The 21,828-nt window shown below is 53.3% G+C and overlaps 1 protein-coding gene across 14 annotated transcripts in view; it reads left to right on the top strand.

Moving 5' to 3' along the window:
- The first annotated feature begins 9,581 nt into the window (after window positions 1–9,581).
- dapk2b (death-associated protein kinase 2b) overlaps window positions 9,582–21,828 on the top strand; it is a 128,786-nt gene continuing 116,539 nt past the window's right edge. For 12 of the 14 annotated variants that reach the window (XM_065002817.1, XM_065002825.1, XM_065002826.1 and 9 more), the window contains exon 1: window positions 9,603–9,773. The gene's annotated coding sequence lies outside the window, so the exon portion shown is untranslated. Of the gene's footprint in view, window positions 9,774–21,828 lie in introns of all 14 variants that reach the window. The other 2 variants (XM_065002816.1, XM_065002815.1) reach the window with 2 other exon arrangements.

Below are 21,828 nucleotides of genomic sequence, written 5' to 3' on the forward strand. Positions count from 1 at the left end.
ATGTGCTTAACAAGTCTCATAATAAGTTGCATGTACTCGCTCTGTGTGTGAAATAATAGTGTTTAACATGATTTTTTTGAATGACTAACTCATATCTGTCAGGTCCCTCAGTCGAGCAAAATGAATTTCAAATGATTCAACCACAAAGACCAGGGATGTTTTCCAATGCCTCACAAAGAAGGGCACTTATTGGTAGATGGTTAAATATATTTTTTATGTCTATCCCTTTGAGCATGGTGAAGTTGTTAATTACACTTTGGATGGTGTATCAATACACCCAGTCACTACAAAGATATACAGGCCTCATTCCTCACTCAGTTGCCAGAGAGGAAAGAAACTGCTCAGGGATTTCACCATGAGACCAATGGTAACTTTAAAATGGTTACAGGAGAACACTTAGGATGGATCAACATTGTTGTCACTCCACAATTGACAGAGTGAAAAGAAGAAAGCCTGTACAGAATTAAAAAAAACATGCATCCGGTTTACAAGGAATTAAAGAAAAACTGCACAAAATGTGGCAAAGCAATTCCCTTTTTGTCCTGAACACAGTGTTATGTTTGCTACAAACCCAACACATCACTGAGTACCACTTTTCAAGCATAGTGGTGGCTGCAGCATCTTACAGGCATGCTTGTTATTGTTAAGGGTGGGAGTTTTTCAGGATAAAAATCAACAGAATGGCGCCAAGCACCGGCGAATCCTAGAGGAAAACCTGTTTCAGCATGAAAACGCCCCATACACAAAGCGAGGTCCAGAGAAATGGTTTGCCAAGATCGGTGTGGACGAACTTCACTGGCCTGCACTGACCTCAACCCCATCGAACACATTTGGGATGAATTGGAATGCCTACTGTGAGCCAGGCCTAATCGCCCAACATCAGTGCCCCGACCTCACTGCTTCCATTCAGCCACAGCAACATGTCCCCACAGCAATGTTCCCAGAAGAGTGGAGGCTGTTACAACAGCAGGGGGGGGAACTCTATATTAATGCCTTCCCAGAAGAGTGGAGGCTGTTATTACAGCAGGGGGGGGGAACTCTATATTAATGCCTTCCCAGAAGAGTGGAGGCTGTTACAACAGGCAGGGGGGGACCAACTCCATATTAATGCCTTCTAATAGCCAGGTGGTGTTACTACTACTGCTCTAATAGCTAGGTGGTGTTACTACTACTGCTCTAATAGTCAGGTGGTGTTACTACTACTGCTCTAATAGCTAGGTGGTGTTACTACTACTGCTCTAATAGCCAGGTGGTGCTACTACTACTGCTCTAATAGCCAGGTGGTGTTACTACTACTGCTCTAATAGCCAGGTGGTGTTACTACTACTGCTCTAATAGCCAGGTGGTGCTACTACTACTGCTCTAATAGCTAGGTGGTGTTACTACTACTGCTCTAATAGCCAGGTGGTGTTACTACTGCTCTAATAGCCAGGTGGTGTTACTACTACTGCTCTAATAGCTAGGTGGTGTTACTACTACTGCTCTAATAGCCAGGTGGTGTTACTACTACTGCTCTAATAGCTAGGTGGTGTTACTACTACTGCTCTAATAGCCAGGTGGTGCTACTACTGCTCTAATAGCTAGGTGGTGTTACTACTACTGCTCTAATAGCTAGGTGGTGTTACTACTACTGCTCTAATAGCCAGGTGGTGCTACTACTGCTCTAATAGCCAGGTGGTGTTACTACTACTGCTCTAATAGCTAGGTGGTGTTACTACTACTGCTCTAATAGCTAGGTGGTGTTACTACTACTGCTCTAATAGCTAGGTGGTGTTACTACTACTGCTCTAATAGCCAGGTGGTGTTACTACTACTGCTCTAATAGCTAGGTGGTGTTACTACTACTGCTCTAATAGCTAGGTGGTGTTACTACTACTGCTCTAATAGCTAGGTGGTGTTACTACTGCTCTAATAGCTAGGTGGTGTTACTACTGCTCTAATAGCCAGGTGGTGTTACTACTACTGCTCTAATAGCTAGGTGGTGTTACTACTACTGCTCTAATAGCTAGGTGGTGTTACTACTACTGCTCTAATAGCCAGGTGGTGTTACTACTACTGCTCTAATAGCCAGGTGGTGTTACTACTACTGCTCTAATAGCCAGGTGGTGTTACTACTACTGCTCTAATAGCTAGGTGGTGTTACTACTACTGCTCTAATAGCCAGGTGGTGCTACTACTACTGCTCTAATAGCCAGGTGGTGTTACTACTACTGCTCTAAAAGCCAGGTGGTGTTACTACTGCTCTAATAGCCAGGTGGTGTTACTACTACTGCTCTAATAGCTAGGTGGTGTTACTACTACTGCTCTAATAGCCAGGTGGTGTTACTACTACTGCTCTAATAGCTAGGTGGTGTTACTACTACTGCTCTAATAGCCAGGTGGTGCTACTACTGCTCTAATAGCTAGGTGGTGTTAATACTACTGCTCTAATAGCTAGGTGGTGTTACTACTACTGCTCTAATAGCCAGGTGGTGTTACTACTACTGCTCTAATAACTAGGTGGTGTTACTACTACTGCTCTAATAGCTAGGTGGTGTTACTACTACTGCTCTAATAGCTAGGTGGTGTTACTACTACTGCTCTAATAGCTAGGTGGTGTTACTACTACTGCTCTAATAGCCAGGTGGTGTTACTACTACTGCTCTAATAGCCAGGTGGTGTTACTACTACTGCTCTAATAGCCAGGTGGTGCTACTACTGCTCTAATAGCCAGGTGGTGTTACTACTACTGCTCTAATAGCCAGGTGGTGCTACTACTGCTCTAATAGCTAGGTGGTGTTACTACTGCTCTAATAGCTAGGTGGTGCTACTACTGCTCTAGTAGCCAGGTGGTGCTACTACTGATCTAATAGCTAGGTGGTGTTACTACTGTTCTATATGAAAGGAAACACTTTGAAGTTTGTGTAAATGTAATACAAAAAAAGACGTGTTTATTTATTTATCAACTATTGAAATGCAAGAGAAAGGCCATCATATAATATTGCAGTTTAAGCACAATTTAGATTTTGGCCACTAGATGACAGCAATGTTTCAGGTTGATCCAGTGAAGCATGGCAATACTGGACAATATTTTGTATCAAGGCTGCCCACTTGGTTAATTGATACATTTTCAAGTACATAACTATAGAGAACATACAAAGTGATATGGTAATACAAAATGTAAGTTTACACATTCCCAGGAATGTCATACATTATGGATCATTAGCTTATAACTTTCACACATCTAGATGGTGGGTTTGGTTGTAGAACCCAGTTTCTAAATTTTTATCTCTGAGACCCTCAGGATGACATCAAAGTAAGATTACTGAAAGTAAGTACATTTTTCACCATGATACGTTGTTTGTTGTTGTGCACTCTCCTCAAACAACAGCATTGTATTCTTTCACTGTAATAGCTACTGTAAATTGGACAGTGCAGGTAGATTAACAATAATTTAGGCTTTCAGCACATATAAGACATGTCTATGTCCTGGAAAGTTTGCTGTTACTTACAACAGTCATGCAGATCACAATAGAGCATGTTAGCTCCACTGTCCCGGTATAGGGACACCGATCGCCTTCTGGTTAGCTCCACTGTCCCGGTATAGGGACACCGATCGCCTTCTGGTTAGCTCCACTGTCCCGGTATAGGGACACCGATCGCCTTCTGGTTAGCTCCACTGTCCCGGTATAGGGACACCGATCGCCTTCTGGTTCGCTCCACTGTCCCGGTATAGGGACACCGATCGCCTTCTGGTTAGCTCCACTGTCCCGGTATAAGGACACCGATCGCCTTCTGGTTAGCTCCACTGTCCCGGTATAGGGACACCGATCGCCTTCTGGTTAGCCCCACTGTCCCGGTATAGGGACACCGATCGCCATCTGGGTAGCTCCACTATCCCGGTATAGGGACACCGATCGCCTTCTGGTGAGCTCCACTGTCCCGGTATAGGGACACCGATCGCCTTCTGGTGAGCTCCACTGTCCCGGTATAGGGACACCGATCGCCATCTGGGTAGCTCCACTGTCCCGGTATAGGGACACAGATCGCCTTCTGGATCGCTCCACTGTCCCGGTATAGGGGCACCGATCGCCTTCTGGTTAGCTCCACTGTCCCGGTATAGGGACACCGATCGCCTTCTGGGTAGCTCCACTGTCCCGGTATAGGGACACCGATCGCCTTATGGTTCGCTCCACTGTCCCGGTATAGGGACACCGATCGCCTTCTGGTTAGCTCCACTGTCCCGGTATAGGGACACCGATCGCCTTATGGTTCGCTCCACTGTCCCGGTATAGGGACACCGATCGCCTTCTGGTTAGCTCCTCTGTCCCGGTATAGGGACACCGATCGCCTTCTGGTTCGCTCCACTGTCCCGGTATAGGGACACCGATCGCCTTCTGGTTAGCTCCACTGTCCCGGTATAGGGACACCGATCGCCTTCTGGTTTGCTCCACTGTCCCGGTATAGGGACACCGATCGCCTTCTGGTTTGCTCCACTGTCCCGGTATAGGGACACCGATCGCCTTATGGTTCGCTCCACTGTCCCGGTATAGGGACACCGATCGCCTTCTGGTTCGCTCCACTGTCCCGGTATAGGGACACCGATCGCCTTCTGGTTCGCTCCACTGTCCCGGTATAGGGACACCGATCGCCTTCTGGTTCGCTCCACTGTCCCGGTATAGGGACACCGATCGCCTTCTGGTTAGCCCCACTGTCCCGGTATAGGGACACCGATCGCCTTCTGGTTAGCCCCACTGTCCCGGTATAGGGACACCGATCGCCTTCTGGTTAGCCCCACTGTCCCGGTATAGGGACACCGATCGCCTTCTGGTTAGCCCCACTGTCCCGGTATAGGGACACCGATCGCCTTCTGGTTAGCCCCACTGTCCCGGTATAGGGACACCGATCGCCTTCTGGTTAGCCCCACTGTCCCGGTATAGGGACACCGATCGCCATCTGGGTAGCTCCACTGTCCCGGTATAGGGACACCGATCGCCTTCTGGTGAGCTCCACTGTCCCGGTATAGGGACACCGATCGCCTTCTGGTTAGCTCCACTGTCCCGGTATAGGGACACCGATCGCCATCTGGGTAGCTCCACTGTCCCGGTATAGGGACACAGATCGCCTTCTGGATCGCTCCACTGTCCCGGTATAGGGGCACCGATCGCCTTCTGGTTCGCTCCACTGTCCCGGTATAGGGACACCGATCGCCTTCTGGTTAGCTCCACTGTCCCGGTATAGGGACACCGATCGCCTTCTGGTTAGCTCCACTGTCCCGGTATAGGGACACCGATCGCCTTCTGGTTAGCTCCACTGTCCCGGTATAGGGACACCGATCGCCTTCTGGTTAGCTCCACTGTCCCGGTATAGGGACACCGATCGCCTTCTGGTTAGCTCCACTGTCCCGGTATAGGGACACCGATCGCCATCTGGGTAGCTCCACTGTCCCGGTATAGGGACACAGATCGCCTTCTGGATCGCTCCACTGTCCCGGTATAGGGGCACCGATCGCCTTCTGGTTCGCTCCACTGTCCCGGTATAGGGACACCGATCGCCTTCTGGTTAGCTCCACTGTCCCGGTATAGGGACACCGATCGCCTTCTGGTTAGCTCCACTGTCCCGGTATAGGGACACCGATCGCCTTCTGGTTAGCTCCACTGTCCCGGTATAGGGACACCGATCGCCTTCTGGTTAGCTCCACTGTCCCGGTATAGGGACACCGATCGCCTTCTGGTTAGCTCCACTGTCCCGGTATAGGGACACCGATCGCTTCTGGTTAGCTCCACTGTCCCGGTATAGGGACACCGATCGCCTTCTGGTTAGCTCCACTGTCCCGGTATAGGGACACCGATCGCCTTCTGGTTAGCTCCACTGTCCCGGTATAGGGACACCGATCGCCTTCTGGTTAGCTCCACTGTCCCGGTATAGGGACACCGATCGCCTTCTGGTTAGCCCCACTGTCCCGGTATAGGTACACCGATCGCCTTCTGGTTAGCCCCACTGTCCCGGTATAGGGACACCGATCGCCTTCTGGTTAGCCCCACTGTCCCGGTATAGGGACACCGATCGCCATCTGGGTAGCTCCACTGTCCCGGTATAGGGACACCGATCGCCATCTGGGTAGCTCCACTGTCCCGGTATAGGGACACCGATCGCCATCTGGGTAGCTCCACTGTCCCGGTATAGGGACACCGATCGCCTTCTGGTGAGCTCCACTGTCCCTGTATAGGGACACCGATCGCCTTCTGGTTAGCTCCACTGTCCCGGTATAGGGACACCGATCGCCATCTGGGTAGCTCCACTGTCCCGGTATAGGGACACAGATCGCCTTCTGGATCGCTCCACTGTCCCGGTATAGGGGCACCGATCGCCTTCTGGTTCGCTCCACTGTCCCGGTATAGGGGCACCGATCGCCTTCTGGTTAGCTCCACTGTCCCGGTATAGGGACACCGATCGCCTTCTGGTTAGCTCCACTGTCCCGGTATAGGGACACCGATCGCCTTCTGGTTAGCCCCACTGTCCCGGTATAGGGACACCGATCGCCTTCTGGTTAGCCCCACTGTCCCGGTATAGGGACACCGACGCCTTCTGGTTAGCCCCACTGTCCCGGTATAGGGACACCGATCGCCTTCTGGTTAGCCCCACTGTCCCGGTATAGGGACACCGATCGCCATCTGGGTAGCTCCACTGTCCCGGTATAGGGACACCGATCGCCTTCTGGTTAGCTCCACTGTCCCGGTATAGGGACACCGATCGCCATCTGGGTAGCTCCACTGTCCCGGTATAGGGACACAGATCGCCTTCTGGATCGCTCCACTGTCCCGGTATAGGGGCACCGATCGCCTTCTGGTTCGCTCCACTGTCCCGGTATAGGGACACCGATCGCCTTCTGGTTAGCTCCACTGTCCCGGTATAGGGACACCGATCGCCTTCTGGTTAGCTCCACTGTCCCGGTATAGGGACACCGACGCCTTCTCTGGTTAGCTCCACTGTCCCGGTATAGGGACACCGATCGCCTTCTGGTTAGCTCCACTGTCCCGGTATAGGGACACCGATCGCCTTCTGGTTAGCTCCACTGTCCCGGTATAGGGACACCGATCGCCTTCTGGTTAGCTCCACTGTCCCGGTATAGGGACACCGATCGCCTTCTGGTTAGCTCCACTGTCCCGGTATAGGGACACCGATCGCCTTCTGGTTAGCCCCACTGTCCCGGTATAGGGACACCGATCGCCTTCTGGTTAGCCCCACTGTCCCGGTATAGGGACACCGATCGCCATCTGGGTAGCTCCACTGTCCCGGTATAGGGACACCGATCGCCTTCTGGTGAGCTCCACTGTCCCGGTATAGGGACACCGATCGCCTTCTGGTTAGCTCCACTGTCCCGGTATAGGGACACCGATCGCTTCTGGTTAGCTCCACTGTCCCGGTATAGGGACACCGATCGCCTTCTGGTTAGCTCCACTGTCCCGGTATAGGGACACCGATCGCCTTCTGGTTCGCTCCACTGTCCCGGTATAGGGACACCGATCGCCTTCTGGTTAGCTCCACTGTCCCGGTATAGGGACACTGATCGTCTTCTGGGAGACCGTCATCGTATAGAAGAACGTGTTCTTAACTGACTCGCCTAGTTAGATAAATACCAGTAATAACATGACTATATACAGCAAGTACCAGGTAATAACATGGTTATATACAGGGAGTACCAGGTAATAACTTGGTTACATACAGGGAGTACCAGGTAATAACTTGGTTATATACAGGGAGTACCAGGTAATACCATGGTTATGTACAGGGAGTACCAGGTAATAATAACATGGCTATATACAGGGAGTACCAGGAAATAACATGGCTATCTAGAGGGAATAACCGGTAATAACATGGCTATAGACAGGGAGTACCAGGGAATAACATGGTTATTGGGGCGGCAGCGTAGCCGGAAGATTGCAAGTTCAAACCCCCGAGCTGACAAGGTACAAATCTGTCGTTCTGCCCCTGAACAGGCAGTTAACCCACTGTTCCCAGGCCGTCATTGAAAATAAGAATGTGTTCTTAACTGACTTGCCTGGTTAAATAAAGGTAAAATTTAAATATATATATATATATTTTTTAAATATACAGGGAGTACCAGGTAATAACATGGCTATATACAAGGAGGTAATGACATGGTTATATACAGGGAGTACCAGGTAATTACATGGATATATACACGGAGTACCAGGTAATAACATGGTTATATACAGGGAGTACCAGGTAATAACATGGCTATACACACGGAGAACCAGGTAATAACATGGCTATATACAGGGAGTACCAGGTAATAACATGGCTATATACAGGGAGTACCAGGTAATAACATGACTATATACAGGAAGTACCAAGTAATAACATGGCTATATACAGGAAGTACCAGGTAATACCATGGTTATATACAGGGAGTACCAGGTAATAACATGGCTATATACAGGAAGTACCAGGTAATAACATGGCTATATACAGGAAGTACCAGGTAATAACATGGTTATATACAGGAAGTACCAGGTAATAACATGGTTATATACAGGAAGTACCAGGTAATAACATGGTTAAATACAGGGAATACCAGGTAATAACATGGTTATATACAGGGAGGTAATTCCATGGTTATATACAGGGAGGTAATAACATGGCTATATACAGGGAGTACCAGGTAATAACATGGCTATATACAGGGAGTACCGGGTAATAACATGGTTATATACAGAGAGTACCGGGTAATAACATGGTTATATACAGAGAGTACCGGGTAATAACATGGCTATATACAGGGAGTACCAGGTAATAACATGGCTATATACAGTGAGTACAAGGTAATAACATGGTTATATACAGGGAGTACCAGGTAATAACATGGCTATATACAGGTAGTACCAGGTAATAACATGGCTGTATACAGGAAGTACCAGGTAATAACATGGCTATATACAGGGAGTAGCAGGTAATAACATGGTTATATACAGGGAGGTAATAACATGGATATATACAGGGAGTACCAGGTACTAACATGGTTATATACAGGGAGGTAATAACATGGTTATATACAGGGAGTACCAGGTAATAACATGGTTATATACAGGGAGTACCAGGTAATAACATGGTTATATACAGGGAGGTAATAACATGGTTATAAACAGAGAGTCCCAGTACTGAGTATAGCCGTGTTACTTTTACTCGTTATTGTTATTCACTGTATATTTAGTCTTCATATCACTATGTAATTTATTTTGATGTGAACTCCGCATTGTTGTAAGTATGTATTTTCTTGTCCGTCTACTCCTGTTGTTTGCAAAGCGCGTGCCAAATAAAATTGGATTTGATTTAGATTTGCTATTGCCACATTCTCTAGCCAGCTGGGTTCACTCACACTTTGCTTGTGTTGGGACACTGTGTGTCTGTCTGTAGTAACAGGAAAAGCATATGAATGTATAACCTACATCATACTAATGATCTTTTGCGAAACCTCTAAAAGGCAGAAGAACATTACAAGACTATTTCTGATCATCTCTTTCTTTTTCTCAAACCCAACACATCGTGTGGGCTTCCTCTTTGTCACTGTGCTGTTTCGTGTATAGCCAACAGATGGCATCATTTTCAGACTTGTACATGTGTGTCTGCTTGGAGCGACAGACCAGTGTGTGTCTGTGCTTGGAGGGGACAGTCACAGCACACTGAAAACACTGCAGTCAAGAGTCACAGACAGGAGTAGTATGACTTACTACAGCAATAAGACCAGCTATTTACTTTGATATCATTATAAGGTAAGAACAAATCAATACTTTGTTATAGCTTACCTAGTGGAGTCGGTACATTGTTCTGACAAGGAAACTGGCCCTTCACGTTGTAATGTTGTCACAGTTGTTATTGATACATTGGGTGGAGAACGTTTGTTCAACTCTTAAAGGTAACTTGAAAATCATTCATTATTCTTTCAATGATCACGATTATAGTTTGACGTGTTCGAGTCTTCCGTAATTTCTGTAATTATTTGCTTTTGAATATTCAGGGGTTGATCCTTGTTAATGCTGTTCATTTGGCATTCAAAATCAGGCTTGCCTAATACTGAAGCCCTGTTATACCAACAGTGGCATTTAGATTCAGGCTTAGTGTTTCCAGGCTCCTTGACTAAAATGTTGTGAAAGAAAGGCAAACTGGGACACTATTCCTATTGTAGTGCACTGCTTTTAACCAGGACCCATAGGGAGGTCTATAGGGAGAACCCATAGGGAGACTCATAGGGAGACCAATAGGGAGGTCCATAGGGAGACCCATAGGGAGACTCATAGGGAGACTCATAGGGAGGTCCATAGGGAGACTCATAGGGAGGTCCATAGGGACACCAATAGGGAGAACCCATAGGGAGGTCCATAGGGAGACCCATAGGGAGGTCCATAGGAAGGCCAATAGGGAGGTCCATAGGGAGGTCCATAGGGAGACCCATAGGGAGACCAATAGGGAGAACCCATAGGGAGGTCCATAGGGAGGTCCATAGGGAGGTCCATAGGGAGGTCCATAGGGAGGTCCATAGGGAGAACCATAGGGAGGTCCATAGGGAGGTCCATAGGGAGGTCCATAGGGAGGTCCATAGGGAGAACCATAGGGAGGTCCATAGGGAGACCCATAGGGAGGTCCATAGGGAGACCCATAGGGAGGTCCATAGGGAGACCCATAGGGAGGTCCATAGGGAGACCCATAGGGAGACCAATAGGGAGGTCCATAGGAAGGCCCATAGGGAGACCCATAGGGAGACCAATAGGGAGGTCCATAGGGAGGTCCATAGGGAGACCCATAGGGAGACCCATAGGGAGAACCCATAGGGAGACTCATAGGGAGGTCCATAGGGAGGTCCATAGGGAGACCCATAGGGAGGTCCATAGGGAGACCCATAGGAAGACCCATAGGTAGACCCGTATGGAGACCCATAGGAAGGTCTATAAGGAGACCCATAGGGAGGTCCATAGGGAGACCCATAAAGAGGTCCATAGCGAGACCCATAGGGAGGCCCTTAGGGAGACCCATAGGGATGCCCTTAGGGAGACCCATAGGGAGGCCCATAGGGAGGTCCATAGGGAGGTCCATAGGGAGACCCATATGGAGGCCCTTAGGGAGACCCATAGGAGGTCCATAGGGAGGTCCATAGGGAGAACCATAGGGAGGTCCATAGGGAGACCCATAGGGAGGTCCATAGGGAGACCCATAGGGAGACCCATAGGGAGGTCCATAGGGAGGCCCTTAGGGAGACCCATAGGGAGGCCATTAGGGAGACCCATAGGGAGGCCCATAGGGAGACCCATAGGGAGGCCCATAGGGAGGCCCTTAGGGAGACCCATAGGGAGGCCATTAGGGAGACCCATAGGGAGGCCCATAGGGAGACCCATAGGGAGGCCCATAGGGAGACCCATATGGAGGTCCATAGGGAGACCCATAGGGAGACCCATAGGGAGGCCCATAGGGAGACCCATAGGGAGGCCCATAGGGAGACCCATAGGGAGGTCCATAGGGAGACCCATAGGAGGTCCATAGGGAGACCCTTAGGAGACCCATAGGAGGCCATTAGGAGACCCATAGGGAGGCCCATAGGGAGACCCATAGGGAGGCCCATAGGGAGACCCATATGGAGGTCCATAGGGAGACCCATAGGGAGACCCATAGGAGGCCCATAGGAGACCCATAGGGAGGTCCATAGGAGACCCATAGGAGGTCCATAGGGAGACCCGTAGGGAGACCCGTAGGGAGGTCCGTAGGGAGACCCATAGGGAGGCCCATAGGGAGGTCCATAGGGAGACCCGTAGGGAGGTCCGTAGGGAGACCCATAGGGAGACCCATAGGGAGGTCCATAGGGAGGCCCTTAGGGAGACCCATAGGGAGGCCATTAGCGAGACCCATAGGGAGGCCCATAGGGAGACCCATAGGGAGGTCCATAGGGAGGTCCATAGGGAGACCCATAGGGAGGTCCATAGGGAGACCCATAGGAGGTCCATAGGAGGTCCATAGGGAGACCCATAGGGAGGCCCATATGGAGGTCCATAGGGAGACCCATAGGGAGGTCCATAGGGAGGTCCATAGGGAGAACCATAGGGAGGTCCATAGGGAGACCCATAGGGAGGTCCATAGGGAGACCCATAGGGAGACCCATAGGGAGGTCCATAGGAGGTCCATAGGGAGGTCCATAGGAGAACCATAGGGAGGTCCATAGGGAGACCCATAGGAGGTCCATAGGGAGACCCATAGGAGACCCATAGGGAGGTCCATAGGAGGCCCTTAGGAGACCCATAGGAGGCCCATAGGGAGACCCATATGGAGGTCCATAGGGAGACCCATAGGGAGACCCATAGGGAGGCCCATAGGGAGACCCATAGGGAGGCCCATAGGGAGACCCATAGGGAGGTCCATAGGGAGACCCATAGGGAGACCCATAGGGAGACCCATAGGGAGGTCCATAGGGAGGTCCATAGGGAGGTCCATAGGGAGACCCATAGGGAGGTCCATAGGGAGGTCCATAGGGAGACCCATAGGGAGGCCCATATGGAGGTCCATAGGGAGACCCATAGGGAGACCCATAGGGAGGTCCATAGGGAGAACCATAGGGAGGTCCATAGGGAGACCCATAGGGAGGTCCATAGGGAGACCCATAGGGAGGTCCATAGGGAGGTCCATAGGGAGGTCCATAGGGAGGTCCATAGGGAGAACCATAGGGAGGTCCATAGGGAGACCCATAGGGAGGTCCATAGGGAGACCCATAGGGAGGTCCATAGGGAGGCCCTTAGGGAGACCCATATGGAGGTCCATAGGGAGACCCATAGGGAGACCCATAGGGAGGCCCATAGGGAGACCCATAGGGAGGCCCATAGGGAGACCCATAGGGAGGTCCATAGGGAGACCCATAGGGAGACCCATAGGGAGACCCTTAGGGAGACCCATAGGGAGGCCATTAGGGAGACCCATAGGGAGGCCCATAGGGAGACCCATAGGGAGGCCCATAGGGAGACCCATATGGAGGTCCATAGGGAGACCCATAGGGAGACCCATAGGGAGACCCATAGGGAGACCCATAGGGAGGTCCATAGGGAGACCCATAGGGAGGTCCGTAGGGAGACCCGTAGGGAGACCCGTAGGGAGGTCCGTAGGGAGACCCATAGGGAGGCCCATAGGGAGGTCCATAGGGAGACCAATAGGGAGGTCCATAGGGAGACCCATAGGGAGGTCCATAGGGAGACCCATAGGGAGGTCCATAGGGAGGCCTTTGGTGAGACCCATGGGGAGACCCATAGGGAGGCCCATAGGGAGACCCATAGGGAGGTCCATAGGGAGGTCCATAGGGAGACCCATAGGGAGGTCCATAGGGAGGTCCATAGGGAGACCCATAGGGAGGCCCATATGGAGGTCCATAGGGAGACCCATAGGGAGACCCATAGGGAGACCCATAGGGAGGTCCATAGGGAGGTCCATAGGGAGACCCATAGGGAGGTCCATAGGGAGGTCCATAGGGAGACCCATAGGGAGGCCCAGGAGGTCCATAGGGAGACCCATAGGGAGGTCCAGGGAGGCCCTTAGGGAGACCCATAGGGAGGCCCATAGGGAGACCCATATGGAGGTCCATAGGGAGACCCATAGGGAGACCCATAGGAGGCCCATAGGGAGACCCATAGGGAGGCCCATCCCATAGGGAGGTCCATAGGGAGACCCATAGGAGACCCATAGGGAGACCCATAGGGAGGTCCATAGGGAGGTCCATAGGGAGGTCCATAGGGAGACCCATAGGAGGTCCATAGGGGTCCATAGGGAGACCCATAGGGAGGCCCATATGGAGGTCCATAGGGAGACCCATAGGGAGACCCATAGGGAGGTCCATAGGGAGAACCATAGGGGTCCATAGGGAGACCCATAGGGAGGTCCAGGGAGACCCATAGGAGGTCCATAGGGGAGGTCCATAGGGAGATAGGGAGGTCCATAGGAGAACCATAGGGAGGTCCATAGGGAGACCCATAGGGAGGTCCATAGGGAGACCCATAGGAGGTCCATAGGGAGGCCCTTAGGGAGACCCATAGGGAGGTCCATAGGGAGACCCATAGGGAGACCCATAGGGAGGCCCACCCATAGGGAGGCCCATAGGGAGACCCATAGGAGGTCCAGAGACCCATAGGAGACCCATAGGGAGACCCTTAGGGAGACCCATAGGGAGGCCATTAGGAGACCCATAGGAGGCCCATAGGGAGACCCATAGGGAGGCCCATAGGAGACCCATATGGAGGTCCATAGGGAGACCCATAGGGAGACCCATAGGAGACCCATAGGAGACCCATAGGAGGTCCATAGGGAGACCCATAGGAGGTCCGTAGGGAGACCCGTAGGGAGACCCGTAGGGAGGTCCGTAGGGAGACCCATAGGGAGGCCCAGGGAGGTCCATAGGAGACCAATAGGAGGTCCATAGGAGACCCATAGGAGGTCCATAGGGAGACCCATAGGGAGGTCCATAGGGAGGCCTTTGGTGAGACCCATGGGGAGACCCATAGGGAGGCCCATAGGGAGACCCATAGGGAGGTCCATAGGGAGGTCCATAGGGAGACCCATAGGGAGGTCCATAGGGAGGTCCATAGGAGACCCATAGGGAGGCCCATATGGAGGTCCATAGGGAGACCCATAGGAGACCCATAGGGAGGTCCATAGGGAGAACCATAGGGAGGTCCATAGGGAGACCCATAGGAGGTCCATAGGAGACCCATAGGAGGTCCATAGGGAGGTCCATAGGGAGGTCCATAGGAGGTCCATAGGGAGAACCATAGGGAGGTCCATAGGGAGACCCATAGGGAGGTCCATAGGAGACCCATAGGGAGGTCCATAGGGAGGCCCTTAGGGAGACCCATAGGAGGCCCATAGGGAGACCCATGGAGGTCCATAGGGAGACCCATAGGGAGACCCATAGGGAGGCCCATAGGGAGACCCATAGGAGGCCCATAGGAGACCCAGGGAGGTCCATAGGGAGACCCATAGGAGACCCATAGGAGACCCTTAGGGAGACCCATAGGGAGGCCATTAGGGAGACCCATAGGGAGGCCCATAGGGAGACCCATAGGAGGCCCATAGGGAGACCCATATGGAGGTCCATAGGGAGACCCATAGGAGACCCATAGGGAGACCCATAGGAGACCCATAGGAGGTCCATAGGGAGACCCATAGAGACCCATAGGGACCCGTAGGGAGGTCCGTAGGGAGACCCATAGGGAGGCCCATAGGGAGGTCCATAGGGAGACCAATAGGGAGGTCCATAGGGAGACCCATAGGGAGGTCCATAGGGAGACCCATAGGGAGGTCCATAGGGAGGCCTTTGGTGAGACCCATGGGGAGACCCATAGGGAGGCCCATAGGGAGACCCATAGGGAGGTCCATAGGGAGGTCCATAGGGAGACCCATAGGGAGGTCCATAGGGAGGTCCATAGGGAGACCCATAGGGAGGTCCATAGGGAGGTCCATAGGGAGACCCATAGGGAGGCCCATATGGAGGTCCATAGGGAGAACCATAGGGAGGTCCATAGGGAGGTCCATAGGGAGGTCCATAGGGAGAACCATAGGGAGGTCCATAGGGAGACCCATAGGGAGGTCCATAGGGAGACCCATAGGAGACCCAGGGAGGTCCATAGGGAGGTCCATAGGAGAACCATAGGGAGGTCCATAGGAGACCCATAGGGAGGTCCATAGGAGACCCATAGGAGACCCAGGCCCATAGGGAGACCCATAGGGAGGTCCATAGGGAGGTCCATAGGGAGACCCATAGGGAGGTCCATAGGGAGGTCCATAGGAGACCCATAGAGGTCCCATAGGGAGGTCCATAGGGAGACCCATAGGGAGACCCATAGGGAGACCCATAGGGGTCCAATAGGGAGACCCATAGGAAGGTCTAGAGACCCATAGGAGGTCCATAGGAGGTCCATCGGGAGAACCATAGGAGGTCCATAGGAGACCCATAGGAGGTCCATAGGGAGACCCATAGGGAGACCCATAGGAGGTCCATAGGGAGGCCCATAGGGAGGTCCATAGGGAGACCCATAGGGAGACCCATAGGTAGACCCGTATGGAGACCCATAGGAAGGTCTATAAGAAACCCATAGGAGGTCCATAGGGAGGTCCATAGGGAGAACCATAGGAGGTCCATAGGGAGACCCATAGGGAGGTCCATAGGGAGACCCATAGGGAGACCCATAGGGAGGTCCATAGGGAGGCCCTTAGGGAGACCCATAGGGAGGCCATTAGGGAGACCCATAGGGAGGCCCATAGGGAGACCCATAGGGAGGTCCATAGGGAGACCCATAGGGAGGTCCATAGGGAGGTCCATAGGGAGGTCCATAGGGAGACCCATAGGGAGGTCCATAGGGAGACCCATAGGGAGGTCCATAGGGAGACCCATAGGGAGACCAATAGGGAGACCCATAGGGAGACCAATAGGGAGAACCCATAGGGAGACCCATAGGGAGAACCCATAGGGAGGCCTTTGGTGAGACCCATGAGGAGACCCATAGGGAGGTCCATAGGGAGACCCATAGGGAGGCCCTTAGGGAGACCCATAGGGAGGCCCATAAGGAGACCCATAGGGAGGTCCATAGGGAGGTCCATAGGGAGACCCATAGGGAGACCAATAGGGAGGTCCATAGGGAGACCCATAGGGAGACCAATAGGGAGAACCCATAGGGAGACCCATAGGGAGACCAATAGGGAGAACCCATAGGGAGACCCATAGGGAGACCCATAGGGAGACCCGTAGGGAGGCCCATAGGGAGGCCCATAGGGAGACCCATAGGGAGGTCCATAGGGAGACCAATAGGGAGGTCCATAGGGAGGTCCATAGGGAGACCCATAGGGAGACCCATAGGAAGGTCTATAAGGAAACCCATAGGAGGTCCATAGGGAGGTCCATAGGAGAACCATAGGAGGTCCATAGGAGACCCATAGGGAGACCCATAGGAGACCCATAGGAGGTCCATAGGAGGCCCTTAGGAGACCCATAGGGAGGCCATTAGGGAGACCCATAGGGAGGCCCATAGGGAGACCCATAGGGAGGTCCATAGGGAGACCCATAGGGAGGTCCATAGGGAGGTCCATAGGGAGACCCATAGGGAGGTCCATAGGGAGACCCATAGGGAGACCAATAGGGAGGTCCATAGGGAGACCCATAGGGAGACCAATAGGGAGACCCATAGGGAGACCAATAGGGAGAACCCATAGGGAGACCCATAGGGAGACCCATAGGGAGGCCTTTGGTGAGACCCATGGGGAGACCCATAGGGAGGCCCTTAGGGAGACCCATAGGGAGGCCCATAGGGAGACCCATAGGGAGGTCCATAGGGAGGTCCATAGGGAGACCCATAGGGAGACCAATAGGGAGGTCCATAGGGAGACCCATAGGGAGGCCCATAGGGAGACACATAGGGAGGTCCATAGGGAGGTCCATAGGGAGGTCTATAGGGAGACCCATAGGGAGACCCATAGGGAGGTCCATAGGGAGACCCATAGGGAGGTCCATAGGGAGGCCCATAGGGAGACCCATAGGGAGGTCCATAGGGAGACCCATAGGGAGACCAATAGGGAGACCCATAGGGAGACCAATAGGGAGAACCCATAGGGAGACCCATAGGGAGGCCCATAGGGAGAACCCATAGGGAGACTCATAGGGAGGCCCATAGGGAGGTCCATAGGGAGACCCATAGGGAGGTCCATAGGGAGACCCATAGGGAGGTCCATAGGGAGGCCCATAGGAGACCCATAGGAGGTCCATAGGGAGACCCATAGGGAGACCAATAGGGAGACCCATAGGGAGACCAATAGGGAGAACCCATAGGGAGACCCATAGGAGGCCCATAGGAGAACCCATAGGAGACTCATAGGAGGCCCATAGGGAGGTCCATAGGAGACCCATAGGGAGACCAATAGGGAGACCCATAGGAGACCAATAGGGAGAACCCATAGGGAGACCCATAGGGAGGCCCATAGGGAGAACCCATAGGGAGACTCATAGGGAGGCCCATAGGGAGGTCCATAGGGAGGTCCATAGGGAGACCCATAGGGAGGTCCATAGGGAGGTCCATAGGGAGACCCATAGGGAGACCAATAGGGAGACCCATAGGGAGACCAATAGGGAGAACCCATAGGGAGACCCATAGGGAGGCCCATAGGGAGAACCCATAGGAGACTCATAGGAGGCCCATAGGGAGGTCCATAGGGAGGTCCATAGGAGACCCATAGGGAGGTCCATAGGGAGGTCCATAGGGAGACCCATAGGGAGGCCCATATGGAGGTCCATAGGGAGACCCATATGGAGGTCCAGAGGGAGACCCATAGGGTGACCCATAGGGAGGTCCATAGGGAGACCCATAGGGAGACCCATAGGGAGGTCCATAGGGAGGCCCATAGGGAGACCCATGGGGAGACCCGTAGGTAGACCCGTATGGAGACCCATAAGGAGTCCCATAGGGAGGTCTATAGGGAGACCCATAGGAGGTCCATAGGGAGGTCCATAGGAGACCCATAGGGAGATCAATAGGAGGTCCATAGGGAGACCCATAGGGAGACCAATAGGGAGGTCCATAGGGAGGCCCATAGGAGGTCCATAGGAGGTCTATAGGGAGACCCATAGGAGACCCATAGGGAGGTCCATAGGAGACCCATAGGGAGGTCCATAGGAGAACCATAGGGAGACCAATAGGAGGTCCATAGGGAGACCCATAGGGAGGTCCATAGGAAGACCCATAGGGAGACCAATAGGGAGGTCCATAGGGAGACCCATAGGGAGGTCCATAGGAAGACCCATAGGGAGGTCCATAGGGAGACCCATAGGGAGGTCCATAGGGAGGTCCATAGGGAGGTCCATAGGGAGGCCCATAGGGAGAACCCATAGGGAGGTCCATAGGGAGACCCATAGGGAGGTCCATAGGGAGAACCCATGGGGAGACCCGTAGGTAGACCCGTATGGAGACCCATAGGGAGGCCATTAGGGAGACCCATAGGGAGGCCCATAGGGAGACCCATAGGGAGGCCCATAGGGAGACCCATATGGAGGTCCATAGGGAGACCCATAGGGAGACCCATAGGGAGGCCCATAGGGAGACCCATAGGGAGGTCCATAGGGAGACCCATAGGGAGGTCCATAGGGAGACCCGTAGGGAGACCCGTAGGGAGGTCCGTAGGGAGACCCATAGGGAGGCCCATAGGGAGGTCCATAGGGAGACCCGTAGGGAGGTCCGTAGGGAGACCCATAGGGAGACCCATAGGGAGGTCCATAGGGAGGCCCTTAGGGAGACCCATAGGGAGGCCATTAGCGAGACCCATAGGGAGGCCCATAGGGAGACCCATAGGGAGGTCCATAGGGAGGTCCATAGGGAGACCCATAGGGAGGTCCATAGGGAGGTCCATAGGGAGACCCATAGGGAGGTCCATAGGGAGGTCCATAGGGAGACCCATAGGGAGGTCCATAGGGAGGTCCATAGGGAGACCCATAGGGAGGCCCATATGGAGGTCCATAGGGAGACCCATAGGGAGGTCCATAGGGAGGTCCATAGGGAGAACCATAGGGAGGTCCATAGGGAGACCCATAGGGAGGTCCATAGGGAGACCCATAGGGAGACCCATAGGGAGGTCCATAGGGAGGCCCTTAGGGAGACCCATAGGAGGCCCATAGGAGACCCATATGGAGGTCCATAGGGAGACCCATAGGAGACCCATAGGGAGGCCCATAGGGAGACCCATAGGGAGGTCCATAGGGAGACCCATAGGGAGACCCATAGGGAGGTCCATAGGGAGGCCCTTAGGGAGACCCATAGGGAGGCCCATAGGGAGACCCATATGGAGGTCCATAGGGAGACCCATAGGGAGACCCATAGGGAGGCCCATAGGGAGACCCATAGGGAGGCCCATAGGGAGACCCATAGGGAGGTCCATAGGGAGACCCATAGGGAGACCCATAGGGAGACCCATAGGGAGGTCCATAGGGAGGTCCATAGGGAGACCCATAGGGAGGTCCATAGGGAGGTCCATAGGGAGACCCATAGGGAGGCCCATATGGAGGTCCATAGGGAGACCCATAGGGAGACCCATAGGGAGGTCCATAGGGAGAACCATAGGGAGGTCCATAGGGAGGTCCATAGGGAGACCCATAGGGAGGTCCATAGGGAGGTCCATAGGGAGGTCCATAGGGAGGTCCATAGGGAGGTCCATAGGGAGAACCATAGGGAGGTCCATAGGGAGACCCATAGGGAGGTCCATAGGGAGACCCATAGGGAGGTCCATAGGGAGGCCCTTAGGGAGACCCATAGGGAGGCCCATAGGGAGACCCATAGGGAGGCCCATAGGGAGACCCATATGGAGGTCCATAGGGAGACCCATAGGGAGACCCATAGGGAGGCCCATAGGGAGACCCATAGGGAGGCCCATAGGGAGACCCATAGGGAGGTCCATAGGGAGACCCATAGGGAGACCCATAGGGAGACCCTTAGGGAGACCCATAGGGAGGCCATTAGGGAGACCCATAGGGAGGCCCATAGGGAGACCCATAGGGAGGCCCATAGGGAGACCCATATGGAGGTCCATAGGGAGACCCATAGGGAGACCCATAGGGAGACCCATAGGGAGACCCATAGGGAGGTCCATAGGGAGACCCATAGGGAGGTCCGTAGGGAGACCCATAGGGAGGTCCATAGGGAGGTCCATAGGGAGACCCATAGGGAGGCCCATATGGAGGTCCATAGGGAGAACCATAGGGAGGTCCATAGGGAGGTCCATAGGGAGGTCCATAGGGAGACCCATAGGGAGACCCATAGGGAGGTCCATAGGGAGGTCCATAGGGAGAACCATAGGGAGGTCCATAGGGAGACCCATAGGGAGGTCCATAGGGAGACCCATAGGGAGACCCATAGGGAGGCCCATAGGGAGACCCATAGGGAGGTCCATAGGGAGGTCCATAGGGAGACCCATAGGGAGGTCCATAGGGAGGTCCATAGGGAGACCCATAGGGAGGTCCATAGGGAGACCCATAGGGAGGTCCATAGGGAGACCCATAGGGAGACCCATAGGGAGACCAATAGGGAGGTCCATAGGGAGACCCATAGGGAGACCAATAGGGAGACCCATAGGGAGACCAATAGGGAGAACCCATAGGGAGACCCATAGGAAGGTCTATAAGGAGACCCATAGGGAGGTCCATAGGGAGGTCCATCGGGAGAACCATAGGGAGGTCCATAGGGAGACCCATAGGGAGGTCCATAGGGAGACCCATAGGGAGACCCATAGGGAGGTCCATAGGGAGGCCCATAGGGAGGTCCATAGGGAGACCCATAGGGAGACCCATAGGTAGACCCGTATGGAGACCCATAGGAAGGTCTATAAGGAAACCCATAGGGAGGTCCATAGGGAGGTCCATAGGGAGAACCATAGGGAGGTCCATAGGGAGACCCATAGGGAGGTCCATAGGGAGACCCATAGGGAGACCCATAGGGAGGTCCATAGGGAGGCCCTTAGGGAGACCCATAGGGAGGCCATTAGGGAGACCCATAGGGAGGCCCATAGGGAGACCCATAGGGAGGTCCATAGGGAGACCCATAGGGAGGTCCATAGGGAGGTCCATAGGGAGGTCCATAGGGAGGTCCATAGGGAGACCCATAGGGAGGTCCATAGGGAGGTCCATAGGGAGACCCATAGGGAGGTCCATAGGGAGACCAATAGGGAGACCCATAGGGAGACCAATAGGGAGAACCCATAGGGAGACCCATAGGGAGAACCCATAGGGAGGCCTTTGGTGAGACCCATGAGGAGACCCATAGGGAGGTCCATAGG

The sequence above is a fragment of the Oncorhynchus nerka genome, linkage group LG17 (assembly GCF_034236695.1).
Source record: "Oncorhynchus nerka isolate Pitt River linkage group LG17, Oner_Uvic_2.0, whole genome shotgun sequence".
NCBI classification, from domain to species: Eukaryota; Metazoa; Chordata; class Actinopteri; order Salmoniformes; family Salmonidae; genus Oncorhynchus; species Oncorhynchus nerka.